The 16074-nt window shown below is 47.0% G+C and overlaps 1 long non-coding RNA gene across 1 annotated transcript; it reads right to left on the reverse strand.

Moving 5' to 3' along the window:
• Positions 1 to 3279: 3279 nt before the first annotated feature.
• On the reverse strand, positions 3280 to 3987 carry LOC132042398 (uncharacterized). The gene is made up of 3 exons (XR_009411464.1): positions 3928 to 3987; positions 3758 to 3813; positions 3280 to 3668 (listed from the first exon to the last, which is right to left on the reverse strand). It is a non-coding gene; the product is annotated as an uncharacterized LOC132042398 (long non-coding RNA).
• Between the last annotated feature and the right edge of the window lie 12087 nt (positions 3988 to 16074).

Genomic DNA, 16074 nt, shown 5'->3' on the forward strand with positions numbered 1-16074 from the left:
TGTAAATGTATGACCCCTATGCATGCATGCACAGTATTTATGTCTATCATTGGCCCTCAGAGGCAGTTCAGATGTATAGGTTGATTCTCCCTTGTTTCATGTTACTTTCATGTCTCTATTGTGTTGTTTTTCATGCTTTACATACTCGGTACATTATTCGTACTGACGTCCCTTTTACCTGGGGACACTGTGTTTCATGCCCGCAGGTCTTGATATACAGGTTGACGGCTCTCCCAGTAGGATACCAGCTCAGCAGACAGTGTTGTTGCACTCCACTTGTTAGTTGCCTTGTGAGTCAGTATGGTTATATTTACATATGTATGGGTATGGCAAGGCCCTGTCCCGACCACGTTATGTCATGTTCTCCAATAGAGGCTTGTAGACAGGTATGTACAGTCAGATGTTGTATGGCCTTGTCGGCCCGTACAATATGTCCAGCTTGTTTAAGTAGTTATGTCCTTTCAGACTTGTCTTATTTCGGTCTATTGCTTCTGTGCGTCAGCAGGTTATCTCGTGGCGGTCCTAATGGATCACCTATGCTTATGATTATGTTACGAATGTATGTCTAGTGGTACTCGACAAGTAAGGCCAGGTGCCCGTCATGGCCCTCCAGTTTGGGTCGTTACACAACCTCTCTACTTCACAAAGGTAGGAGTAAGGTTTGCGTACATCCTATTTTCCCCAGATTCACTTGTGAGATTATACTGGGTGTGTTGTTGTAGATTTCATTAAAGGCGAGTCAGCATTAAAAAAGGTTTGCATATTGTTGCTTTGAGCATTCTTCCATTATGGGATGAACTTTGATGATCTCTTATTAAATAAAACTTCCATTTAGGGCCTGTTTGGAAAGCCACCCAGATAATTGGAAACGAGTGTAATTGATGTAATTACACAGTTTGGCTTGTTTGTTTGATCAAGTAATTACTTGGTTAGGTGGGAATTGAATGTAATTGAGAGAGTGTAATTACACTTTTCAATTCTCCGGGGAGGGGGGGGGGGAAGGGGGGCGGCTGAGTGGTGGGGTTGAGGGTGGGTGTAATTACACCCTGTAATTACAAGGTTACTTTTTAGTTTCTATTTTTTTTTTTTTTTTTTTTGATTTGTTTTTACTTTTTAATTTTAAAATATATTTTTATTTTTATATTATTTATCTTTTATTTTCTTTCTTCTCATTACCAACCTTTACTTCTTGTGATTCAATATAATTGCTCGTATTTATTTTATTTTATTGGGCATTGAGAAGGAAGCACGCTTTCAGAGGCGAAAGGCCATGGGGAGGTACCGTCTGTGATCCATGGATCTCCGATCGGGAAACCGTATCCAAGCTCCGTGGCTAGTCTACGCTCTTTGGACTTTTCAAACTTAGTGAACTGAAACATCTTAGTAGCTAAAGGAAGGGAAATCAACCGAGACCCGGTTAGTAGCGGCGAGCGAGAGCGGATTGGGGGTTTGAAGAAAAATAAATTCATTTAACATAATTGTGTTATTATTCTAATTTTTGAAATTACAGTTCTTAATATTAGAAAGAATGAGTCACTAGCAAACTTGACATTTAATGAGTGATGTTATTAAAGTAGAATTTCGCTGTGAATGAGGTAGTAGACTTATATTTTCCCTTTCTTTGGAATTATATTTACTTGTGTTACGTTGGTTAGTTATGTAATCTTGGATTTGACATAAGAGTATTATGCTACATTTTTTTTTTTTTTAGATTTTGAATTTAGGTTATAGTTTATATTTTTAATTTATTTTCTTTAGTACTATTGATTTTTTATTTCACATTGCTTGCTGTTTATTTTTCACTTACAGTTGATAGATTTTTTTTTTTTTTTGTCAAACATTTGAATAATGTAATGCAATTATATTTATAAATATTAATTTTTTGTCAAACATTCAATCCATGATGTTCTCATAGAAATTCTGCTTTTAATTTTTATAATTAATTACAATATTATTAATTTATAGTTATAAATATATGATTATTAATTAATATATTTTCAATAAACAATGTCTTGTTAAATACCTAATCTAATATCATTTACAAATGCATATATTTTTCAAATAGTAATTTTTAATTTTTGATAATTAATTTTATCTTTAAATTAAACTAACTATGTAATTGCAGTTGTGCAACCAAACAGTGCGCATGTAATTACACTGTAATTACGTTATGACAAACAAACAAGTCATTGTAATTACACTACTTTGTAATTAGTACCTTAGTAATTACACCAATTCCAATTACCAGGTGGCTTTCCAAACAGACCCTTATTTTTTCTTTCTTGCTATATAGAAATTGTTGATCTTCGGGTTAATTTTGAATTTTCATGTTTTTCTTTGGACTAGGGAAGCAGTAAAATCTCTAATGATAATCATTAAGTTTATTTACCCAATGCAAACACCAAATCAATAAATGCATGGATTGCAAGTAAAGTTGTTCCTCTAGGCATGTTACCAAGGCAATCTTCATTCCGTGTGAACTAGAAGCGCATGCAACATGCTTTTATCCCGCCTGAACTAGGAGCACATGTAAATTTACTCAATCAAAGGATTGCTTTTGATTTACTTAATCCATTAACTAATTGAAAAGTTACCTTTGTGTAATTAAGAGGTCAGGGACTTGAGCCCACAAATTTTAGCCTCTTGCAAAAAGGCAAGGAAAAGCTTCTTACTGTAGACCCATTGTTTGAACCTTTACCTGACCATACACAGCTAAAGCTTCGTGCAAGACGGCCTGTAAAACTAATAAGCAAATTCCAACCAACCTCTGGCTGTATACATTGTTTATGGACATGGAAATTGTGTGTCCATAAACAATGTATACAACAATTCCAGTAGCAGTCAACTATTAGTGCTACAACAAAGCCTCATAACAATGACTTGTGGTTTCACCCATCAAGTGCCAGTTGTGTGTTTCCCTTTCTTAAGACTTTTATATATTGAAGTGCGATAGCAGGGCAGTTATCCATCATCAGAAAATATCAATCACCATCACATTTGCTGTCTTATTACTCATTCATCATGATGATGGACAAATGTCTCCTTTATGATTCGATTTACAAATACAACTCAGAATAGCAATATCTTTTATGAACCTTTCTGCCTACAATGAATGAATCACAATATTTCCCTCCCTATGTCCATTAAAGAATTTCACTTTCCTATCTACAATCCATATCTACCCTCCTTTTGACATGTCCATTAGAGAACAGCATTACAGCAAATGATCCACTTGGGCACTACCAACTAATGGGATTAAACTAGTTATCCGTGTAGTGTGTAGACATGAGTGAGACTTTTAACAGGCAAATGTTGTATTAGAATGAAATGGACTAAATAAAGTGGAATAGATATAGAGTAATATATCTGACCCAACTGATTTCGGAGAGGCACAGTTGGTTGGTTATTTGATATTTAAACAGTAATAGCCAAGATAGCTAAATATGAATAAATATTTAACTACACAAGGAATTCATAGCACTTCACAATAAATTGAAATGGTGTGTCGTTAAACATAAAATTGATGACGTACCTCAACTAGGGCACTGAATCTTCGATCTAATTTAGCAGTCATGTGGAGAGCCTCCGAATGGAAAGGAGAATCATCCCCGACAAATATGAGGGTTCGACATTTCAGTGTCTTCAATCCGTGTGTGATATCAGGTCTCCTGCTCATTCATAAAACCAAGCTTAGAGAGGTGTTGACAAATATGTACACAAATGATGAATATTTAAGCAGTGATGTCTAGTTTGCTACCCATCAATGGCTTGAAGAAAGCGCCAAACATTCATACTCTGCCTCTCATCTAACAGCTGCATGAGAGAATATCAAAAAGAAGAAACATACATAAAAGAAGATCCTTAAACAATATCCAGTCGAAGAAGAAGAATCAAACTGACTAATTGATCATGTGTGGAGGCATTTACCCTTCTGCATGCTTGAGCTATATCTGATTCTGGAATATCTTCAGATCCACGAATCAATTGAATTTATATGCGGGTATAGGATATGTGCTTAGTTCATGATATTGATAAGACAAAAGAAAGTAGAGGTTTGAAGGTTCATCGATAAGATAGCTAAAGATATAAACGTCATGAACAATATATCATATCATTAACAACAATATTAAGAGGAAACAGCCTTGGCCGAATGGATGAATGAGAGGAGAAAATGATATATGAGGTTCTTCTATTATGGGTATTCTTTTTAAGATAAAGGGAGCCAACCCCCTCAAAAAAGGAGGATGTCCTCTATTTATAGTGTTGCCTCCATGGGCCTCGTACAATGCGAAAATAAATAAAATAATCATAGCAAGGACAATTCTGAACAGATTTGGTGGGACTAGACTGACGGCGCCGTCGACCACACACGCAAGGTTGGCCGGTTGACCATGGCGGGGACGCGCGCGCGTGGCTCTCGTGCAACGGCTCGCGTGCGGACCAAACGGTACACCGGAACAACGGATATACGAACCAAATGGTCCATCGGAGCGGCGGCTATGCGAACCAACGGCCCCCCGGAATCACGGCCATGCGGGCCAACGGCTACTGGCCGGAGCCATGGCGACGCGGACCAGCGGCTCCTCGGAACAAATGGTAACCCTACTCGGCTCGGTGCGGGCGCTCCCCGGTTTAGCTCGAATGCCATCGAGCACGTTCCTCTCTTCTTTCTCTCGGTCCTCGTTGCTTCGGTTTTACGTTGTGTCGGTATTTACCGTATACGGATAGCCCCTCGCTCCTCGTTATCTTGATCCGTCGGGGTAACGGGGAGTGAATAACCTTAGAAACGGTGACTCGGCCGGCTCGTTCTTATCTTTAAATTTTGGCGGGAAATGACCACGTAACGCCTGCGCAACCGCCTTTTGCACGTTACGCACGTCGCCTCTCATTAATGATGGGGACACGCGGCGTTATGCGATTGGTCACCCTCGGTAACCGTTCCTCTTTCTCGCCTATATAAGGCCCATCACCCGTTCATTTGCCATTTTTCACGCTCTTCTTCTCTTGACTTCCCCTTCTCTCCATATTCCTTTACATTCCCATAAATTGCTAACGGTTGCATTCGACTTGTTGTTTGAATCATTAACTCGAAATTAGTGCAAAAAGTTGCTTTTGCCATTTGCTTTGGTTCGGCGGCTTGTTTCGTTGTTTCGAGACACAAGTTTCTCCACTTCCTTTTCACTTTCCAACCCTTCCCCTTTCGTATTTTCGATATGTCTGAGTCTACTTCCCACGAAGTTCCACCGATGTCATCACCGGGATCCGGTCCGGCATCCCCGGCTAAAATCGAGCTCGCAGTTTCGGATATTATTTCGGCCAAATTCAATTTTAACAAAGACCTCGAGGTCGACAAGCCGTCCACGGTCTCGGACAGGGGATACGATGTGAGGCGATATCCCTCATCGATTACCGAGGAAAAACTCGAAGTAGTCGGGCCGGCTATTGCGGATGGGATACCGCCGAAGGGTTTTTTGCCGGGCCGGATGAATCGGTCAGCGATCACGAGAAGGGTTCTTGTTCGTATACACTTACCCTTTTACCCTCGAAATCGATCCTCGATTGATCGGTCATCCTTGATATGTGCCGAACCTACGGTGTGACTTTAGCGCGGATCGGTCCGATCGTTTGGAGGGTCGTTGCGTGTCTCGGTTTTTAGCCAACAACGGCGAGAAGGGATTTACGTTGGGCCATTTGATACGCTTATACTCCCCGAGGGTCTTCGGGCGGCGTAATAAAACTTGTCAGCGCGGCGGAACCGTTCTTCTCGAAGATGGACGAGGCCGGGATAGGGGCGGCTAGAGAGGTATGTCGAGTGAAAACCGAGGACATCATCCTGCCGGTTATACGCCCTTCCCGGAGAAATGGAACAATAAGCGTAAGCTCGATCCTTGGGCGGATCGTCCTTATGCACTTAGTCATTTTTTATCCATTTTTTGATCTTGTTGACTCATTGCCTTCTCCTTTGCTCTCACGCGGCCAACGGATACGTCCCTCCCGTCATCGTGACTTGAGCGAATGGGTTCTTGCTCTCCTCCGCCGGTACCCTACGAGAATCGGACATGGGCCCCCTGTCTCGTGGTCGGTGGGTAGCGCGAACCACGGTAACACGTTTATCCTTGTTTAGTGTTTTATCGCATTCTTTACTACCGTGGCCTCTTGAATTCACCATCTACTGCCATTATTTTCGCCTTTCGGGTTTGCCCGAGGGCTCGGTGGCCTCGAGGCGGGCCGGGAACCGCCTACCCTACGTCGTCATCGGGTTTGACACGGCGGGTTCTTCCGCATCCTCGACGATGCGAAAAGAAAGAGGTCCTCGATAAGGTGACGACTCGAAAAGGAAGAAGGCACGCGGCGTTGCCGGTCTTCGAGGGAGGAAGCGAGCCGTATCGTCATTCGGAGGGTCGGTTCGGTCCCCCGTGGCCCCGTCCGGAGGAGACGGTCTCTGTCCGGCCCGCTTCCTTCTATCGGCGAAGGCCGGGTTGGTCCCTGCTCCCCGATCGGTGCGGAAGAAATACTTTCACCGGTCCCTTCGGTCGATTGACTTTGTCGACATTTCGGGTGAAACTTCTTCGAGGATACTCCTACGCAAAGGAAAAGATCCGGGGAAGCGGTTACCGTCGAGGCCGGTGAAAGCGTAGGCGGAGAACCGGATACCGAGGCCCCCGTGGGTGCCGTCCATCTTCGAGCTGCCGCGACTACGGAGCCACGGCCTTCGCCGAAAACATCGAGGCCGCTCCGAGTTCGTCCACCCCGGCTCGACGTGTTGACGATTTCGAGGAGATGTTCTTGGGGACTCCTCCCGGCTTCTTGTGAAGCGGCGGGCTTCGGTCACCTTCCTATTCCCGGGTCACTAGGCCGGCCAACCGAGCATCGGAATGCGGTGCCGGGGACGAGTTTGGTGAACGTTTTCCCGCCCCGGCGTGGAACCTCGGAGGACCCGATCGGCGGTGGTCACTGTCCCCGAAGACTTTAGCTTCTTATCACGCCCCGTGGGCGTTGCGAGCTATTTGCGTCCCCTTGTCTCGGATTCGGACAAACGCAAGATGACCGGGGTCACTTGGCAGTGCCTTATGAACGAGGGTATGCACGCGGGCAACCGGTAAGATTCCTAACCATCCTTGTACATTCTATTCTCGAGAATGCCATCCTTCTTTGCCTAAGTCCTTTGGTTTGTCTTATACGCGAGTGTGGTGTTGGTCAACGAGGCCTTCATCCGTGCCCAACACGAGATAGATGACCTCGGGGCCAACTCGATGCCCGGGCGGGAGACGGAGAAATATCAACACCTTCTCCAGCAGAAGGAAGGAGAGTTGAGCGGGTGGCCGTTCTAGCCAATCTTCGCCCCGAGCTTGATGCGGTTAAGGAGGAGAACCGTCGTTTGGCAAGCGACCTGGCCGCCATGACCGATTATAACCGGAGTCTCGAGGCCGACAAGATCGCCCTTAGCCGGGATAAAACCCAATTCTCTACGCGGTTGGACGAACTCGAGGCCACGGTTTCCCGCTTCGGGGAGAGGCTGGACTCGGTGAAGGCCGATGCTACGAGCTTGTCCGAGAGGAGCCGGCGGCTCGAGTACGAGGCTGCCTTGTTCAACGAGCGCGGCGGAATTTTGGAGGAAAGAGCCGAGGAGCGGGCCGGATATGTGAGGGTATTAGAGCCGAACTCGAGGGGCGAATAGAGCCGATGACAGTCTTAAGGCCAATTTGGATGCGGTCAACCGTGCGAAAGGTGACCTCGAAAGAAACCGGGCTCACTTAGAAGCCAAACTAGCCAAGGCCGAAGCCGATTTGGAGGAAGCATGGAGAAGTGTGGAGGCGGCCGAGGCTCATACCGCTATTGTCGCCGAGTATGAGAAGTGGAAATCTCGGCGCCTCACCCTCGAGCAAGTTGAGCACGGCCTCGAGAACCTTCCGGCCCTGATACTAGAAGCCAAAGGAATGGAGGAGAAGGCCAACCGCGCTCTCGGGTCCGAGTCAGATGACTCCGCGGACCGAGTCCGAACATTCATCCTCCTCAGCCATGCCGGATAGTGTAGAGCCATTATTTTGGCATCTATCTTTTTATTTTTCATTTTCGTAGAACTTTCATTCTTCTTTTTCTCAATGTAAAGAACATCAGTTGTATATAAATGAAAAGTGTATCTTTCCAGCTTCTTCGTTTGAATGTTTGTCATTATCTTTATTGCGATTGTTGGTCCGTTTTCACGGTAAGGTGACTCGTGGTCACCGATTCATCATGCTCATTCGGTTTTTTACCCGATTCTTCGAGAGTTCGGTCGTCTCCGAATTCGAGGGCCGTTTTACTAGAGTCGACATTTTACTTCGGCTTTGTTTTAGGGCGGTGTCTTTTTAGCCTTGGCTAATAAAGTGTCGACCCCGTTTGGGGTCTTATCGGGCATTTGGCCGGTAGCCTTTGCTATTTTGTAGAGTACAATTTAGCGGGAAGTTGCTAACTTTGATACTTTTGACAACTTTATTTTTGTAAATCGTTCGTACATACGAGAGTTTTGACTCCTCCTTCTTTTGTCGTAGCAAGTAAAAATGGGACACGATTCATTATGATCGTTTGGTCCTTACATTGGAGGCTATGGCCGGGCCTTGTTTTGCCGTAGCAAATTTTGAATGGGACACGATTCGTTATGATCGTTTGGTCCTTACATTGGAGGCTATGGCCGGTGGCCGGGCCTTGTTTTGCCGTAGCAAATTTTTGGACACTTCGTTATGATCGTTTGGTCCTTACATTGGAATGGCCGGTGGCGGGCCTTGTTTTGGTGTCGTCGTCGGTGCGGGCTTGTTTTGCCGTAGCGGATCTTCTGTCCGCTTTAATTGGTGTCGTCGTCGGTGCGGGCACGGTACTCCCCGACAACGATCCGAGCCTTGAGGCCGGGTGAGTCTTTGTTATTTTCCTCCGGGTGATTGCTCGTTTTGCCCTTCATACTTGTTCAGTAACACGTTGTATTTGTTGCCTCGTTAAAAACCTTGTCGGAAAACCCTCTTTGGGACAAAAACCGTACTAAGGAAAAGAGTGCGACACGTGTTTTCAGGCCTAGATTCTATTTTCCATCCGTTCTCGACTTCCTGCAAAAATGAGAAAGGTTAATGAGAGAATACGGTCCATACCTTAGCAGTAGTATTTCTTTAGATGAGCCACGTTCCAGTTGTTGCGTAGCCGTTGCCCGTCCATTGATTCTAACTGGTACGATCCTTTGCCCGCTATACCGGACACCTTGTATGGGCCTTCCCAATTCGGACCCAGCTTCCCCTCGTTGGGGTTTTTGGTGTGCAAAGTGACCTTTCGAAGCACTAAGTCCCCCCGCTCGGAAATGCGGAAAGTGGATCTCGGTTGTAGTATCTTTCCATTCTTTGTTTTTGGGCCGCTATGCGAATAGACGCGCATTCGCGTAGTTCATCCGCGAGGTCGAGTTTCACGGCCATGGCTTCATCGTTTGACTCCCCGGTGGAGTACCTGAAACGGAGAGTCGGTTCACCGACTTCTACGGGGATAAGAGCTTCGGCCCCGTATACCAACGAGAACGGAGTTTCTCCGGTGCTCGATTTGGACGTGGTCCTGTAAGCCCGCGGCACCTCCGTAATACGTCTTTCCAACGGTGCTTCGACGCTTCAAGCCTCTTCCTTAGACTTTGGATTATTGTTTTATTCGTGGATTCCTTTGTCCGTTCGCGCATGGGTGATACGGGGTTGATACAATTTTCTTGATTTTCAATCCTTCGAGAAGCGTTGACCTTTGCCCACGGGCGAGGGCCGTTATCACAAGTTATCTCGGCGGGGATGCGAAACGGCGGATGATGTGATCCCATATGAAGTCGATCACTTCCTTCTCTCTTATCTTTTCGAAGGCACGTGCTTGCAACCCGTTTAGAAAAATAGTCGGTCATAAACGAATGAAACGGGCCTTACGGCGCTTGGGGTAGCGGGCCCGCGATGTCCATTCCCCACTTCATGAAAGGCCGGGGTGAGACCACCGAGTGCGGTAACTCCCGGGTGGTGAATCATCGGGGCGTGTTTCTGGCACCCGTCGCACTTTCGGACGAAATTCTTAGAGTCTTCGTCCATCCTATTCCAATAATAACCGGCCCTGATGATTTTGCGGACCAGAGCTTCGGCCCGGAGTGGTTGCCACAGGTTCCCTCGTGTCTCTCTTATCACGTACTCCGTTTCACCCGGTCCCCGGACATTTGGCCGGGGGCCGAGGAAGGAGCGTCGATACAGCGGGGTCATCCACTAAGCAAAAGCGTGCGGCCTTGGTCCGTAATGATCGCGATTCTTTTGGATCACTCGGGAGCTTGCCATCACGCAAGTAGTCGACGTACTTGTTACGCCAGTCCCAGGTCAAGTTCATCGTACATATTTCCGCTCGCCCGGTCTCTATGGCCGTGTTTGTCAAGTGCACTGTCGAACCGAGGTTGATTTCTTCCTCATTGACCGATGATCCTAGATTTGCCAAGGCGTCGGCCTCGCTGTTCTGTTCCCTCGGTATGTCTTTGTACGGTCCATTCTCTAAATTGGTGAAGTACCACATGGGCTTTCTCGAGGTACCTTTGCATCCGTTCGTCCTTAACCTCGAAAACACCATTCACGGTTCGCGACCGAGCGAGTCGCGTCGAGCCTCGATGAGTTCGGCCCCCATGCCTCGAGCCGGTTCCAAAACTGCAATCATAGCCTCGTACTCGGCTTCATTGTTGGTTAATTTACCAGTTCTAATCGGTTGTCGAATGATATCCCCCATTTGGACTTTTGAGGACGATCCCGGCCGGAACCTTTGGGTTCGAGGCCCCGTCCGTATGCAAAGTCCGGATGCCCGTGGTTTTCCCGAGGCCAGCAGGAGTTCTTTCTCGACCTCGGGGACCATGGCCGGGGCAAAGTCGGCTACGAAGTCGGCCAAGACTTGGGATTTGATGGCCGTTCGGGGCTTATACTCGATGTCGTAGCCGCTAATTTCTACGACCCATTTTGTTAGCCTACGGATAGCTCCGGTTTATGCATGATATTTTTCAAAGGGTAAGTGGTCACAACACGTATAGGGTGGCATTGAAAATAAGGTTTGAGTTTTCTGGAGGCGCTTACCAATGCTAACGCCAGTTTTTCTAAGTGAGGATATCGGGTTTCCGCATCCGCCAAAGTTCTACTCACATAATAGACAGGGAACTGCGTACCTGATTCCTCTCGGACCAAAACGCCACTTACCGCTACTCCGGAGACAGCTAGGTAGAGGAAAAGCGGCTCGTCGGCCCTTGGTGTGTGCGACGAGGGGGGCTGGTCAAATACCTTTTCAGCTCTCGTAGAGCCTCCTGACACTCCGGTGTCCACACGAAGTCGTTCTTCTTTCTGAGCAAAGAGAAGAAACGGTGGCACTTGTCGGAGGACCTTGATATGAAGCGACTCAGTGCCGCTATTCTCCCGGTAAGCCTTTGTACCCCTTTTATGTTGTTTACGACCTCGATGTCCTCGATGGCTTTGATTTTGTCCGGGTTGATTTCGATTCCCCGGTTTGATACCATGAAGCCCAAAAACTTGCCAGACCTCACTCCGAAGGCGCACTTCTCCGGGTTAAGCTTCATGTTGTATCTGCGGAGCACATCGAAGGTTTCCTGCAAATGCTTTAAATGGTCCTCTGTTTCCAGGGACTTAACAACCATGTCGTCAATATAAACTTCCATAGTTTTCCCTATATGCTGTTCGAACATTTCGTTAACTAGGCGTTGGTAAGTTGCACCGGCATTTTTTAACCGAAAGGCATGACGTTATAACGGTAAGTCCGTATCGGGTTATGAAGGACGTTTTCTCTTGGTCCTCGGGTGCATCCGGATTTGGTTATACCGGAGTAAGCGTCGAGAAAACTTAACATTTCATGTCCGGCCGTAGCATCGATCATTCTATCGATGTGCGGTAACGAGAATGAATCTTTCGGCACGCCTTGTTTAAATCTTTATAATCGACACACATCCGAAATTTATTACCTTTTTTGGGCACCACCACCACATTAGCCAGCCAATCCGGGTATTTCGCCTCCGGATGGAACCAATATTTAAAAGCTTTGTTACCTCGTCTTTGATGAAGGCGTGCTTTGACTCCGACATGGGCCTCCTTTTCTGCTTCACCGGGGAGAACTTACCGTCCAAGCTGAGCTTGTGTGAAGCTACTTCTGGTGATATACCTGTCATATCTACATGCGACCATGCAAAGCAATCGGCGTTAGCTCGAAGAAATTCAATTAATTTGTGCCTGAGCTCCGGGGTAAGCCCCGTGCCCAGGTATACCTTTCTGTTTGGTAGGAACTCGAATGAATGATGCGCTCCGGTTCTTCTACGGTCGATTTGGTCGCGTCCGAGTCATCGGCGTGATAAAAGATCGGGGAATCCGAAGTCATCCTCTCCGTACTCCGGATCCTCCCCGATATTCTTTGATTGCTATTGGGGGCGTCCGGTTGCACCATCCTTTCCCCGGGCTGGTTCCTCGGGCCGGGGTGCTGATTCTTCTACGGCGAACATCTCCTTTCTTTGCGGGTTGCTCACCGCGGACGGTTTTCACTCCCTCTAAGGTGGGGAATTTCAGCATTTGATGCAACGTTGAAGGCACCGCCCTCGTGCTATGTATCCAAGGTCCGCCCAATAATGCATTGTACTTCGTGTCCCCTTCAATCACGTAGAACGGGGTTTGTTGAATGGTGGCCTCGACGCTCGCGGGTAATGAGATCTCTCCTTTTGTGGTTTCGCTCGCCATGTTGAACCCGAGTACCGGGTCGCCGGTACGATTCGATCGGCGATCCTAAGCTTTGTTCGACCACTCTCCATCGAATTATGTTGGCTGAGCTACCTGGATCAATTAAGATACGTTTAACCATAGTTTTAAAGATAAGTACAGAAATTACCAATGCGTCATTGTGTGGTTGAATGACGCCTTCTTCGTCCGCGTCGTCGAAGGAGATGGAAGCCCCGGATGAATGATCCCGGGTACGTTTTTCCCGAACGATGGAAATCTTAGTCCGTTTCATTACCGGACATCTAGGGACGTCAATCCCCCCAACTATCATGTTGATCACATCTTTGGTGTTCGGCGGTTCGTTCCTTTGATGAACTTCTCTTTCCTTATAATGGCTTCTGGCTCGTTCGCTCAATAGATCTCGGAGGTGACCATTTTTTAACAACCGGGCTACCTCTTCCCTCAACTGGCGGCAATCCTCAGTTCTGTGACCGTGGGTTCCGTGGTATTCGCAAACCGTGCTCGGATCCCGCTGCCCGGGATCTGTCCTCAGCGGCTTCGGCCACCGCACATCCGAAACTCGACCGATGGCCGAGACAAGATCCGAGGTACTAACGTTGAAGTTGTACTCCGATATCCTCGGAGGACCTTTGTTGCCGGCCGAACTCCCGGTATCGACTTCTGAACGAGAGCCCCCGGCTGTTTAGGGGGCGCGTGTCTATTTTGCTATCTCGACCGGAGAGGTGGCTCGGGCCCTGCCTTGGTTTTTCTGCCCTGAAATTTGATCGCTCCGGGTGCGAGTATGGCCGAAACCTTTCTTTAGTCGATTCGAACTTCGCTTCGTAACCCTTTCTCGATTTCTCGGTGCTTCTGCTCATCTTTGACCTTACGGGGAGAGCTCGGTGGTCATCCTCCACCCGAATCTTCGACTCATACCGATTGTGGACATCGGCCCATGTTATGGCCTCGTATTCTAGCAAGCTTTCCTTGACTTGGCCGAGGCTACCGAGCTTAGCATATTGAGCCCTTTTGTGGCTTTGTGCTGCCCATTCCTCCGGCACCGGGGGTAATTCCATCCGTTCCCTTTGGAACCGGGTGACGAACTCCCTCAGCAACTCATCGTCCCTTTGCGTAATCCGGAAGATGTCGGCCTTACGGGCCTGTACCTTGATGGCACCGGCATGCGCCTTTACGAAGGCGTCAGCTAGCATTTCGAATGAAGTGATCGAATGTTCGGGTAGATGGTCGTACCATGTCAATGCCCCTTTTGACAGAGTTTCCCCAAATTTTTTTTAGCAATACCGACTCAATTTCGTCTTCTTCCATATCATTGCCTTTTATGGCGCAGGCATATGAGGTCACGTGCTCGTGTGGGTCGGTGGTGCCGTCGTATCTCTGGATGTCGGGCATTCTGAACCTCTTTGGGATCAGCTTCGGGGCTGCGCTTGGTGGAAAAGGCCTTTGGATATGCCTTTTCGAATTCGGCCCCTTGACAAGGGCGGGGCCCCGTGTCCGGTCCACACGAGAGTTATACGTCTCAACCTTCTTCTCGGTCGAATCCACCCGTTTTACCAAAGTCTCAAGCATCTTCAGGACCTCGGTGGAGGAACCGGCCCCGGAGTCATTGCTCTCGACCACCCGCTGTTCGTTCCTTCCGCTCCGCACTGTATCCTTGGCCTTTTCCGGCCCAGCTTCCCCGTGTCCATTTTGCAACCGGGCAATCGCCATTCCTTGCTCGGCAATTGCTGCTCTTTGTTCTATGACATTTCAAAAATCGAGACGCAAATTAATGCCGTCATTCGGTGCCTCCGGCTCCTCCGGCTTTGGGTCCGAGACAATGTAACGGAGTTATGAGTTCTTAGAGGATCAGTGGCCGGTAGGGCGGCATTCTCTTGATCCACGGTGTTTTGCCGATTGAGCCCCTCCCTCGAGTCAACGGGGTTCGGGTCGGCAGGATTCGGCAGCCCCCGTCGTTCGCTGCCCTCATTTTCTGCCACAATTTCGGTGTTGTTAACGTGACCGGATTGCCGACGTCAGCCATAGATTTGCCTTTGACGAGACGAACGAAGGGTTACGGTTTAAATGAGTTTTATAAGAGTCAAGACTAAGAACTATTATCCTAGCCCCACGGTGGGCGCCAAACTGTTTACCCCGAAATCGGATAATCAATTGAATTTATATGCGGGTATAGGATATGTGCTTAGTTCATGAGATTGATAAGACAAAAGAAAGTAGAGGTTTGAAGGTTCATCAATAAGATAGCTAAAGATATAAACGTCATGAACAATATATCATATCATTAACAACAATATTAAGAGGAAACAGCCGTGGCCGAAGGGATGAATGAGAGGAGAAAATGATATATGAGCTTCTTCTATTAAAGGTATTCTTTTGAAGATAAAGGGAGCCAACCCCCTCAAAAAAGGAGGATGTCCTCTATTTATAGTGTTGCCTCCATGGGCCTCGTACAATGCGAAAATAAATAAAATAATCATAGCAAGGACAATTCTGAACAGATTTGGTGGGACTAGACTGACGGCGCCGTCTGACACACGCAAGGTTGGCAGTTGACCATGGCAGGACGCTACTGACGCGTGGCTCTCGTGCAACGGCCGTACCGGACCAAACGGTACATCGGAACAACGGATATACGAACCAAATGGTCCATCGGAGCAGCGGCTATGCGAACCAACGGCCCCACCGGAATCACGGCCATGCGGGCCAACGGCTACACGAACGGAGCCATGGCGACGCGGACCGAATGCCGCATGTTCCTCTCTTCTTTCTCTCGGTCCTCATTGGGTTTTACGTTGTGCCGGAACAAATGGTAACCCTACTCGGCTACGGTGCAGGCAAGCCTAAAAAACAGCAAGAATCTCATAATTAGTAAGAAGTTTCCAAGAAAGAGCTCCTCACAACTTAACAAAGATATCTAATGCCATCAAAAGGGTCAGAGAAAGAGGGAGAAAGATGGGACAAACAAAGGCATGTTCCTCTCTTCTTTCTCTCGGTCAACTGCAAGAACTCTTGTGGAATTCCGAGAAGAGAAGTATGTAAGTAATGGAATTCAGTACTGAAGAAAAGGTCATTTGCATCATGTTAATTGCTCAGAAGATAGAAGCTCCATAATGTAAAAAAAGTATCTCATCCCGTAAAATATATCATTAATGGGAATTCTACTAACCAGTATAATTTGTAAAACACAATGACTGTTCAAGTAAAATATAAATTCAAATAGTAAACTAACACCATCAAGTAGAGACAGAAAGTTCTCCATTCCAAGAAATGAAATGGCAAACAAGAAAATCTTCTGAATTATTAGATATAAGAATTCAAAACTGGGATTTCAAATGGT

The sequence above is a fragment of the Lycium ferocissimum genome, unplaced genomic scaffold (genome assembly GCF_029784015.1).
Source record: "Lycium ferocissimum isolate CSIRO_LF1 unplaced genomic scaffold, AGI_CSIRO_Lferr_CH_V1 ctg15023, whole genome shotgun sequence".
NCBI lineage: Eukaryota > Viridiplantae > Streptophyta > Magnoliopsida > Solanales > Solanaceae > Lycium > Lycium ferocissimum.